This window comes from Mauremys reevesii, linkage group 1, assembly GCF_016161935.1.
Source record: "Mauremys reevesii isolate NIE-2019 linkage group 1, ASM1616193v1, whole genome shotgun sequence".
Classification (NCBI taxonomy): domain Eukaryota; kingdom Metazoa; phylum Chordata; order Testudines; family Geoemydidae; genus Mauremys; species Mauremys reevesii.
In genome coordinates this window covers 40,428,580-40,440,686 of record NC_052623.1, presented here as the reverse complement: position 1 = coordinate 40,440,686, position 12,107 = coordinate 40,428,580, and positions in this window count along the sequence as shown.

Below are 12,107 nucleotides of genomic sequence, written 5' to 3'. Positions count from 1 at the left end.
AGTAATAAACATTACCTGTATTTTCACAGAATTATACTATCATGTCTGAAAGAATATCAATTGCATGTAAATGTATATGGTCTTATTTGTATTTAACATTAAACAATACAACCGAAACAAGTAATTTATAATACTGACATATTGTACGCCAATAAATTAACATACAACATGATTAATAGAATATACAGTCAGCTAACATATGTAATTTCTTTAATATCTATTAGTTATTTTATTGACCTATCTTAATATTTTAGGAATGATATTTAAATGTTATGACATGTTGGTAGCATAAAAAGGTTTATATTTTAGTGGTTATCATATGTTTGCACAGACTTGGTGGTGTATTTTATTGTATTTATTTAATTATATATTATTTTCTGTGTTATAAATAAATGTTAGTAATCCATTAACTACAAGTTAAAGGTTAGTTATATTTGCAAGACAGGGTAGCTTTACTGGGTCAGTTTTCCTTCATGTGACTCCATGAACTAAGCCTTATATCCCATGAGAAGTAGATATTACCACAGTATATTGATGGGGGAGACTGGCACAACAAGGAAGGTATGTTGGCAAATTTTCAAAGGTGGCCTCTAATTCTGGGTGTCTTGAGTTTTTAGGTACCCAAACTGAAATACTTTGAGACTATTTTTCATTAAAATCAATCGAGTTACACCAGAAATAGATTCGGCACATATTTATATCTGAACTTTTTTCTCACTTTACAATTCTTTTTCAACATCTGATAAAGAGTATAGGTCAGTAACACCAATATGCCATAGTTTTATGTGCTCTTTGGGCCTCACTGCTGTGTGGAAAAAATATTAGTGATGATTAAGACTGTGAGTTTGTCACAGAGGTCACGGAAGTACATGACTTTCCGGGACCTCCATGACTTCTGCAGTGGCCGGTGTGGCTGGCCCGGGGCCTGCCTGAGCAGCTCGGACGGCCCCCGGGCCAGTCACACGGACCACTACTGGGGTAGTCTCTGGTCACCGCAACCCCTCAATAGCAGGAGGAGTTTGGGTATGGGAGGGGGCTCACGGCTGTGTGTTGTGGCGCAGGAGGGGGTGAGAGCTCTGGGCAGCGCTTTCCTCGGGGGGGGGAGGCTCCCTGGAAGTGGCGACATCCCTCAGCTCCTAGGTGGAGGCGTGGCCAGGCAGCTCTGCATGCTGCCTCTGCCTGCAGCCACCGCCCCCACAGCTCCCGTTGGCCACCATTCCTGGCCAATGGGAGCTGCAGAGCCGGCAGTCGGGGTGGTGTCACCGCTTCCGGGGAGGCACGGGGCCAAGTAGCGAGCCAGCCAGCCCCGCCAACTGCCCCTGCTGGTACCAGCGGGGGCCCCAAGCTGTGCGCTGCCACCTACCCTCCCTCCCAACACCAGCGGCCCCCATCCCTGGCACCCCTACCTCCCCGAGATTTGTCAGAGGTATATAGTGCAAGTAAGGGGCAGGTCACAGGCAATTAATCTTTGATTACTGCCCGTAACCTGTCCATGACTTTTACTAAAAATACCCATGACTAAAACGTAGCCTTAGTGATGATACTATGTTTGCTGAAATATTCATGCATTTGTGAAATAAAAGCACTGAACATTTGAATCTTCCTTTGGTATGACTTTCTTCCAAGGTGCATCTCAGACTATAGAGAACCTACAGCATAGTTAATTAAGTTAGCCAGTTAGGGACAGAGCAATCCTTTTTTGTCATCAATTTGTTGCACGACCATATGACTTTACATGTCCTTGGAACGAGCAGATGTGCTTCACTGCTGTACTATGTTACAAATTGCTTTGAAATAATGAGATAGTTACTGTCATCACTGATAATGCTATGGCACTATTTTATCATTGTTAAAAACCTTGTTTTTCTTTTTTGACATATATTTCTGTGATCTTAAAGTCTTTAAACCCATTTTCTGTCACATTTAATCTTATGTCTGGATAATGGGAATGACATGTTCTGCTTCTCTTGTCCTTCATATTCTGCTATTGTCACTTCTGCATTTAGGTACAAAAGTAATTTCCCTCCCTCGTCCCATGTTATATGTGCCAATAACACTTAGTCCCAACAAGTTCTGTTATTACCAGGGATTCTAGAAATCCATTTGCCACAGAAAAATGAGGAATTTGTGTTTTTAGAGAGAATCTTTAGTTTTTACATTTCATGAAAAAATAAAAGCATATATTAACTATTGTGACTTTCCCCTGGTGTTATCTGGACTGGTGATCTGCTAGGTCACTCTGATCCTGGACTCTGGAGCCAGCTTTACCCTGCTCTGCTGTGAGAACCCCCACTCCCGGGATGTGCACGCACAGCCTCTGGCATGTAAGCTGCTCCCAGCTACATGAGTGAGCACTTTTGGCCAGCAGCTGCTTGGATTATGCAACCGAATGACACTAGCCAATGTCTCCGGTCCCAGACACAACCCTAGAAACCTCCATCTTGCAACGTCCAGTTATGCCCACTGGACGCTGCAAGCTTATATGAGTTGGTCAATTTAACAAAGAAATTGATATGTACCAGGTTTGTTATCTTAATGGAGTCTCACACACTTCAAACCAAACGCACTGCTTCAGGTAGAATAAAAAAACAAATTTATTAACTACAAAGATAGATTTTAAGTGATTATAAGTCAAAGAACAAGAAGTCAGATTTGGTCAAATGAAATAAAAGCAAAACACATTCTAAGCTGCTCTTAACACTTTCAGTGCCCTTACAAACTCAGATGCTTCCCACCACAGGTTGGCTGGTTGCCCTTCAGTCACTTGGTGTCAGTTGCTTGGTGGTGATGTCTGTAGATGGAGGTGGAAGAGGGAGGACGAACATGGCAAGCGTCTCTCCTTTTTATCATGTTCTTTCTTCCCTCTTGGCTTTACCCCGCCTTCAGAATCAGTGAGCATTACCTCATCGTAATCCCAAACTGACCAAAGGAAGCAGGATGAACTACATCGAGAGTCTAACAGATTCTTTTGTTGCTGCCTAGGTCAGTGTCCTTTGTTCCTGTGAGGCTGGGCTGGGTTTGTCCCATACATGTCCTGATGAGGTGTGAACTGCCCCTCTGCTCCTGGAGAGTTTTTGCCTGGGCTTGTTTTAAGCCATGAGGACACATTTTCAACCTCACAACTATATACATGAAATTACAACCTATGACATTACTATAACATCACTATAACAACCATGCTCAGTGCATAATGAACCTTCCGAAGACACCCAACATGACAAACTTTGCATTGGATACCACACAATCATATTATAAGGATGAACATGGGGGTGCAGGGTATTCCCCCGAGGTACAGAATGTCACAACTATTAACTAAATTATACAGAAAGTACCAGTGTTGTAGCGAGAGATCTAGCTTTGAATGATCTGAGATACTTTGCAGCACCTTAATAGAGGCTTACAGAAAAACCTCGGAAGGAGTTTAAAAATGCCCTAAAATTTACTTCCCCTAATTGATAGAATTAAATTGGTGACAGTATCAGGACACTTTGGTTTGCATAAAACAGTAATTAGATGACAGTTCTGTTTCACTAGAACTTCCCAGGGTTTTCATAACTCCCCAGCTATTTGTCATAGGCATGTGAATAAGATGTGGGATAAAATGCTCATTAAGGATAACATCATATCATATGTAGATTATACATAATTGGCATCTAAATTTTAGAGTAACAGTGTCACTTATTCAGTGCGTGCAATCTCCCCCTCTTGCGGTTGATATTTGAATGCGCTTTAAATTTACATAGCTAAACATACTCCAATAAACTGCTTCCAGTGTATAGAGGTTACTCAACGGCGGGTTCATGTTTTAATGCATTTCAAATTTCACTTCAACCTCCAGATGTGTGTAATTAAAGTCATGAAAAGATGCAGAAAGCTTTAAAAATCACCCCTAAAGACCATGTCACCGAGTTTGGCAAGAATAAATTTCACAGTGATGATAATGTGCTTTTCTGTACTGTACGCAGCAAGGCTGCAGATTACGTTTTGAAGGCAGACAATTGTGGAACACACGGAAAGCTGGCACCAGCTTCCTACACAAATAGATAATATAAACGATTCTATAATGGTGGCACAGCAGCTGCTCAAATTCAGTTTCTGAGGAAAGGAGCCCTTTTAAATTATGTGCATAGCTACTATATGCAAATATGTGCTATTTATTTATCATCTTTTCTATAGTGCTCATCACCTTAATATCTAAGCACCTTACAATTAAATCAGTGTATCTTCAATGTTCCATTCAATTAATCAAATTGACAGATGGACTGAAGCACAGAGTGTAATTACTGTTACCCACATCCTCCCTTTCTCTACCTTTCTGTTATTTTCACGTGTGTCCAGTCTTAAATAGTTTGGAAGGTCTTTGGGATGGGGACTGTGGCACCCTATGTTTCTATACAGCATCTATCAGAATGAGGTTTCAAGGCATTATAAATTTACAGATAACACCTGGGAGTTAAAACTTGGTTCATGTTACATATGTTCAGTGGTGAGAAATGATGCAGTATTATTAGGTGCATGTATTTATTAATACCATAACATCACGTATGTGAAATAGTTTGACCCTCTCTTGGTAGCCCGACTTTTGCCATGCTATCTTTTTTAAATGTATTTTTCTAATATTGAATTTAGTGGGCAAATGGTGCAAAAGTTTTACAGAAATAATTCACCAAATTTATAAAGTACATTATGATTCTTTATACTCTTTCTGTGTTTGCTTTCTGCAAATATTCTAGCAAGCGAGTTTACTCTCCAGATTGTTCACTGAAACTACACATTTTGAGCTAATGCCACAGAACGTTAACTAAAAGCAATTTTTAATTAATTTTAAGGATTCACACCAGAAACCAGATGAATCCAATCAGAAAACCTACATGTCCAATCAAAGCAGCTTCAGTTTCAAATGCTACACATTGCATGTGTTTAAAGGACTATTTAAAAATTATCTACCATCCAAAAAGTATTTGCAGAACTCAATGAGAACATCATTTTGATAATAAATACATTTGTGCAAATCATGCTCTGTTTGTGGACCATTTTGAAGAGGAAAATAAGGCAAGTTTAATCAAATAAATGATTTGTTACAACCCTGTGCAACAGAATCAGCACCCAGTGTTGTGTTACCAAGGCAACAGAATATAATGCAAAGGGCAAATGCCAGATATATGTGATGTGGCTGTGGGGACAAAAGGAAAGCAGCAACCTTGCAGGATTGTTAACCTTAATCTCCACAAAAACATTCTTGCTCACCAAAAATTCTCTCAAGGGATGACACTTTGGGGTCAGGTAAGCAGCATTTTAAAATCAGAGTAATCTATTTTACATTACATCTTCATCTTGTTAAATATAAGTATAAATAACACATTTACTATTTAAACATTTCACATGCAAAAAATCCTGCATTAATACAACTTTAAGGTTGCATAATTCAAATAAATGCAAAATGTAAAGTTTCTAGAGAAACATTAAGTTAGCCATATAATGTATGTGGGCCTTAATTCTATAGCATATTGATTGTGGTGCCTATGATTTCAGTGTGACACCATATGGAAATAAGGGCCCATCTGCATAGATTCAATTACAGGATCTCCTATATTTGTTATTGTATTTATTGTTCAGTAGTACCTAGAGGCTCAGATCACAATTCGGCCAGTCTCCTGCTAGGCAACGTACAAACATAAGGAAAGACAGTCACCACCCTAAAAAGCTTGTCTATATTAAGACAACATACGAGTGAAAGTAACAAAAAAGGAGGGAATGGGGGAAGATGAAGGTAACAGTAACAGGAGCACATGGTTATACAAACCAGCAATGTGCACAATCTGATTACTTGAAATTATTTAGTGAGGTTTTAAATTATAAGCGAATAACATATAATAAATAGCAGTTCCTAATGTCCATTATTACAAATATATGTAAATGTATGTAAAGATAGTATTTTCGATTTTTGCTTCTCTTTTAAAAATGTAATTTGTTTTTTATTTTGCTCAATGTACACCGTATAAAATGTGTGAAATGATTGAGCTAACTTTTCTATGTGAACCTTACTTTTCACATTTCCTGACTTAATGCATCCCACTAAAATAATGGACATCTTGTAAGTCTGTCTACATAGGGAAATGTTGCAAAATTTCCCCGCCATTATTAAAGTGTCTATTGCATCAGCATAGGTGGGCTACTGTTCAGTTGTTTAACAAGTATAGACTCATGGGGTTAGAAGGGACTGCAAGGGTCTAGTCTAACGCTCTGCAAAGATGCAAGATTTGTTTCGTCAGGCATGTATGGCTCTACAAACTGATCTCTCCAGAGTGGCCTCTTTTATTCCTTGGTAGACCACGCTACAGGAATGCAGATCTTTAACTCTTTCAGGGTCATTAAAGATCAGCCCCTGTTTTGTGAAGGCTTTGGCTAACCCTCTATGCTGCCTGAGTAGTTAGCTTCCAGTTAAGATTGATGAGGTTTTCCAATGAGATTACCAATAATGGGGGAGCAGGGAGAAGGGATTCTGCAGGGTAGGTTTGCAGACAGAAAACATGGCCTGATGAGGCCGCTACCCAAGGTACTCAGAGCTTGCAGTGGGATCCTGCTCTGCTTGTGACTCCTGGGTGCTGAAGGAGTGGGCCAAGCCAGCAGGCGGTGCTCTATGCCAGAACCTTCCCCCCAAATTTCCAGCAGCAACTGGCCTCATGGTTCAAAGAGCAAATCTGCTTCTGCTGGGAAGGGTGGAGCCCATCATGGGCAGCACATTGCATAGGCTGGGGAAGACTGTGCCTCCCCAAACAGCCCGGCAAGGCCCCACCCACGTTCCTCCACGAAGCCCCCTCCTGCTTGCCCTTCCCCCTTGGCCCCAGCCCAGGCAGGCTTCTCCTCTTTAGGGAAGTGTGCTGGGACTAGGGCGGCCAGGACTTGGGGTGGCTGGGGCCACCCAGCACCGGGTGTCCCCAGGGCACTGGGGCTATGCCACCCCGGTGCTTGAATTTGCTACCTGTAGCAGTTACTCATATGTAAGGCATTGTAAAAAACTGCTATCTGGTGTAGCAAATTCCTACAGATAGCAGTTTCTCACAGTGTATGGTGCAAGACACTGCTATCTGTAGGAATTTGCTACCTCTCGCCTGTCTTCTGGCACAGAGGTAGTGAATTGTTACCAGTAGCAGTTACTGATACCTAAGGTTGTTCTTATTTGCTGACTTGTCCTAATTTGCTAAAACTTGACAGAAGCGTGAGATGAAAGTATAAAGTCTTCGGCTTCCAAATGACCCTGCCTGGTGTACATATGTATCAATTACCTCTTAATACAGGATTGTAAAAAATAGAGTGAGGTCATAAAACATAATTTATTTTTCAGCTTCATTTGCTGTGCTAACAATGTAGCATCCTGACATTGATACTTCTGTCCAAGTGACCTGTGTGTTGGATTCATTTTAGTGGGATGCAGGTCATGTGGAGGATAATTTAAACTCTTAATTTCCTTAGGGTTTGCCTTCAATATATTTCTATGCTGGAGCGATCTCTGTCCATTACAGTTCATCAACTCATCAGGCAGGCACAGGCAGCAATAAACTTGTCCTGTTGTCTTGACTGAGAAAGGTTTCTTATCAAAGGGAATGTAGATTCCAGCAAGCTCCTCATTGGAAGGGCTTGTTCAGAAAGAGATTTTGAAGTCTGTAGGGTAAAGATGAGCCAGATGGGTTTGTCTCCATGCAGGTATATTTTAGGCTTTGAGGGCTGGGTAGAAAGGAGAGAGAAGTATTTTGGATTTCCTATTTCCCTTACTGAGGACCATCTGTGCTCATCTGAAATTTTTCCTGACAGAAGCAGTTCCTATCTATTTATTACTGCGTCAAAAAATGGCTGCCATCACACAGAGGCATTAGTGGTGGTGGAGGTGAAAGAAGGCCAAGAAGTCCTTTCCCTTCCCAAAACACTCCCATGCATGTGGAAGCCATAATGTTGCTACTGCCTAAATACTTACAAATGGATAGAGGCAAATGGGTAGGGGCAGAAGGCACTGCCAGCTATACTGAGCATCACAGAGAAGCCATGCATTGTGTGGACTATATCCTGCTACAACTATTCTGTACTGGTGAGGGCAACCCTCACTCCCCAGTGCTCCTGTTGGCCCCAGGGCTTCCCCTGGCTTCCACCAGCACAAACACTCCTCCTACCACCATTGCTTGAAGATGTACCACCTTCTCCTCTGGGGGGGAGGGAGGAGGATGGCTGAGGACCGATGAGGGGTGAGACCATTATTAGATTTAACTCATGGTTTTAAATCATCACACAAATTAAATTTGGCTACACAAGCCTACTATGAAGCACTATATCTACATCCTTCTCGGTTTCTTGTTGCAATTTTGCACAACTCTGTTGATGAACTTCTTGAATGCAGTGCATTCATTTTTGGTGGCTTCTCATGTGTCCTTCATGATATGCTCATGATCAGGCAGAAGGCGACTTCTTTCAGAACACAAAATTCTATTCAATGAGGAAAAAGAATGCTCAGCTGTAGCTGTTGTGACTGGGAGTAGAAAGAGATGAATTCCTACTTCTTTCATCCCAGGAAACATAGCACAAAAATTGGGTTAAACCACTAGTAATGATAAAGAAGTTGAAATCAAATCTTCATTTGTTCATTGTATGATATTCCACTCTATGTTCAAATTCTCTAGTGTATCTTGATCACATAGCAGCCCCATTACAAGTAGTGCCTCACTCCACTCAACTGTCGGTGTTTTATAAGACAGGCATCTGTAAAAGCTACATCGAGGTTAATAGAATCCAGAAGTTGGTGTTGTAGAGATGTAAGAATCAAGTCCGGGTACTTCACTTTTTCAGCTGGCTTAACAAACACTTCTTGTCTTCTTCATTTAAGGAGTTAATATAAGTGCCCTAATTAGTCAACTTCTGAACTGAAGTCTTTGCTTCTTCCAGTACGTTTTCAATGGATATCTCTCTGATTGAGCCAAGTGTAGCTTCCACTGCTGGCCAGATGGTTGTAGCAGATGCCTGGATGGCATTGTTTAATGACCCAAGTGGTTTCAACAATAGACTTAAAAGAGAGAATGGCGATTGTCTTCTTTGAACTTAGTAGCCAAAATAGTCCACCAGCCTCACTACTTAGATCCGCCCCATCTTGATAGATATTTTCCAAACCCAATAATAATGGTTGAAGTAATTTTAAGACAACAGCCAAGGATCACTCACGAGAAAGCCAGCGGGTTTTCCCAGGTTGGATTAATTTGAACTTTAGTCCCAGTCTATCTTCTATATTTTCCAAGATGCTCAGTCCTTTTGGACTCTTGCTGAAAAAAAGACTATAATGAAGACATTAAATTTATAGCTTTTTAAATGCCTTTTGAAGATTCTGCAGCTTGTACTGGTGCAAGCTGGAGTAGATGGCCTCTGCAGTGTGTATTGGAGAGATTACAGTTACACTTTTCTCTGAGTAGAGCTTGTACTCCACTATGTCTTCCAGAGAAGTTTGCAGCTCCATCAAATGCACAAGCAGCCATCTCGTTGGGGTTCAGTTTAGAAGCATTTAACTCTTCTAAGATGTGGATTGTCAGAGATGCAGCCAATGTGTCTTCTATAACCTGAACATCTAGAAATTCATCTACTGGCCGACCACTGATATCAAGGTAATGTACACAGTGACTTAATACTTGACACCAATTTGCATCAGTGTGTTCATCAGCCATGTATGCATATTTTCTGAATGCGGTGAGAAAGTTCTTCACTTTTTTAACTGCTGAGACTTTCACTGTTGCACTGCAGCTTCTAACCAGTCAGTTGAGTTTCTTGCAGAAAGATAATGAGCATTTGCTGGTCTTGGTCAGAACCAGTGTCCAACTTCAGGATTACAAATGACAATGAACTTTACATTGGCCTCCAGTTTATAGTGGGCGGTATCTCTTGCTTAAAGAGAAAGTATAATGTGACAACCACGTTTGTTCGCATAAATTGTGTTGTGTCTCCAACATTCTTAACAGCTTCATTAAGTACTTCTAAAATTGGCTTTTACAATGACTGACTTACAAGGCTTTCTGCATGTTGATACAGTCCAGAGGATTGGTGTTTTTCAGCTTTTTCACATAGTTTGTCAGTATTGGCTTTGCTGATCAGTCTGGCAAACCAAGCTCCTCCACTTTTACTATATAAATCTATGGTATGCTCACATCTTGAATACTATGTGCAGTTCTGATCACCCCATCTCAAAAAAGATATATTGGAATTGGAAAAGGTACAAAGAAAGGCAACTAAAATAATTAGGTGTATGGAACAGATTTCATATTAAGAGAGATTAAAAAGACTGGGACTTTCTGGCTTGGAAAAGAGTCATCTAATGGGGGATATGATAGAGGTCTATAAAATCTTGACTGGTGTGCAGAAAGTGAATACCGGTAAGTTTCCTTACATAACACAAGCACTAGGGGTCACTCAATTAAATTAATAGGCATCAGGTTTAAAACAAACAAAAGGAAGTACTTCTTCACACAACACACAGTCAACCCGTGGAACTTTTTGCCGGGAATGTTCTGAAAACCAAAACTAGAACAGGATTCAAAAAAGAACTAGATAAGTTCATGGAGGATGTGTCCATCAATGGCTATTAGCCAAGATAGGCAGGTATAAAGCACCATGCTCTGAGAGCCTCTGTTTGCCAAAAGCTGGGAGTGGACGACTGGGGATGGATCACTCAATAATTGCCCTGTTCTGTTAATTCCCTTTGAAGCACCTGGCATTGGCCACTGTTGGAAGACAGAGTACTGGAATAGATGGACCATTGGTCTGACCCAATATGGCCATTCTTATGTAAAATTAACTATAATATAATAAAAATTTTTAGTACAGAAACTCCCAACACCAGCTAAACTTGATCACTTAGGCAACACAGCTCTGTCTGCTGGATACCTAGGCAGAGTAGGTGGTTCATGTAAATATAGTCTGGTCCTAAAGCCTTCCCCCCATCCCCTGGGTCATCACTAGCTGTCAGAGGAGAGCTCATTCAGACCTTGTTTACAAATCATAATTTTAAATTATAAGGTTGGCCAACATTGCTGAAACGAATGAATCATAGAATCATAGAATATCAGGGTTGGAAGGGACCTCAGGAGGTCATCTAGTCCAACCCCCTGATCAAAGTAGGACTAATCCCCACACTTGATGAGCAGCGCTGCAATCGCTACACCCCAACCTGACCAGGTGTACAGCCAGCGCTGCAGCCAGGGAGCTGCAGCGCTGGATGTGCCTTGCAGGTGTGGACGGTTACTAATTGCAGCGCTGGAAAGCCTCTACCAGCGCTGCAACTTGCAAGTGTAGCCAAGCCCTCAATCATCCCAGCGAGGGCTTTGTCAAACCTGACCTTAAAAACCTCTAAGGAAGGAGATTCCACCACCTCCCTAAGTAACTCATTCCAGTGCTTCACCACCCTCCTAGTGAAAAAGTTTTTCCTAATATCCAATCTAAACCTCCCCCACTGCAACTTGAGACAGTTACTCCTTGCTCTGTCAACTGGTACCACTGAGAAGAGTCTAGCTTCATCCTCTTTGGAACCTCCTTTCAGGTAGTTGAAAGCAGCTATCAAATCTCCCCTCATTCTTCTCTTCTGCAGTCTAAATAATCCCAGTTCCCTCAGTGTCTCCTCATAAATCATGTGCTCCAGCCCCCTAATCATTTGTGTTGCCTCCGTTGGACTCTTTTCAATTTTTCCACATCCTTCTTGTAGTGGGTGGCCCAAAACCGGACACAGTACTCCAGATGAGGCCTCACCAATGCCAAATAAAGGGGAATGATCACATCCCTCGATCTGCTGGCAATGCTCTTACTTATACAACCCAGAATGCCATTAGCCTTCTTGACAACAAGGACACACACTGTTGACTCAGATTCAGCTTCTCATCCACTGCCTTCAGCTGTTTGACCCCCCCTGACCAATTTCCTCCCCCTCCTCAGACCCTGGCCACCCCCTCCTCTGATTTGCCCCTTTTTAACCCCTGCAAAAAGCAGTCACAGAATTCTACACCAAGTAAGGGCAGGGTGAAGGGCAGTGGCTTTAGCAGATGTTACTGAGCATGCTCAGTACACCCCAAGTAGCCAGCGCCTAGGGG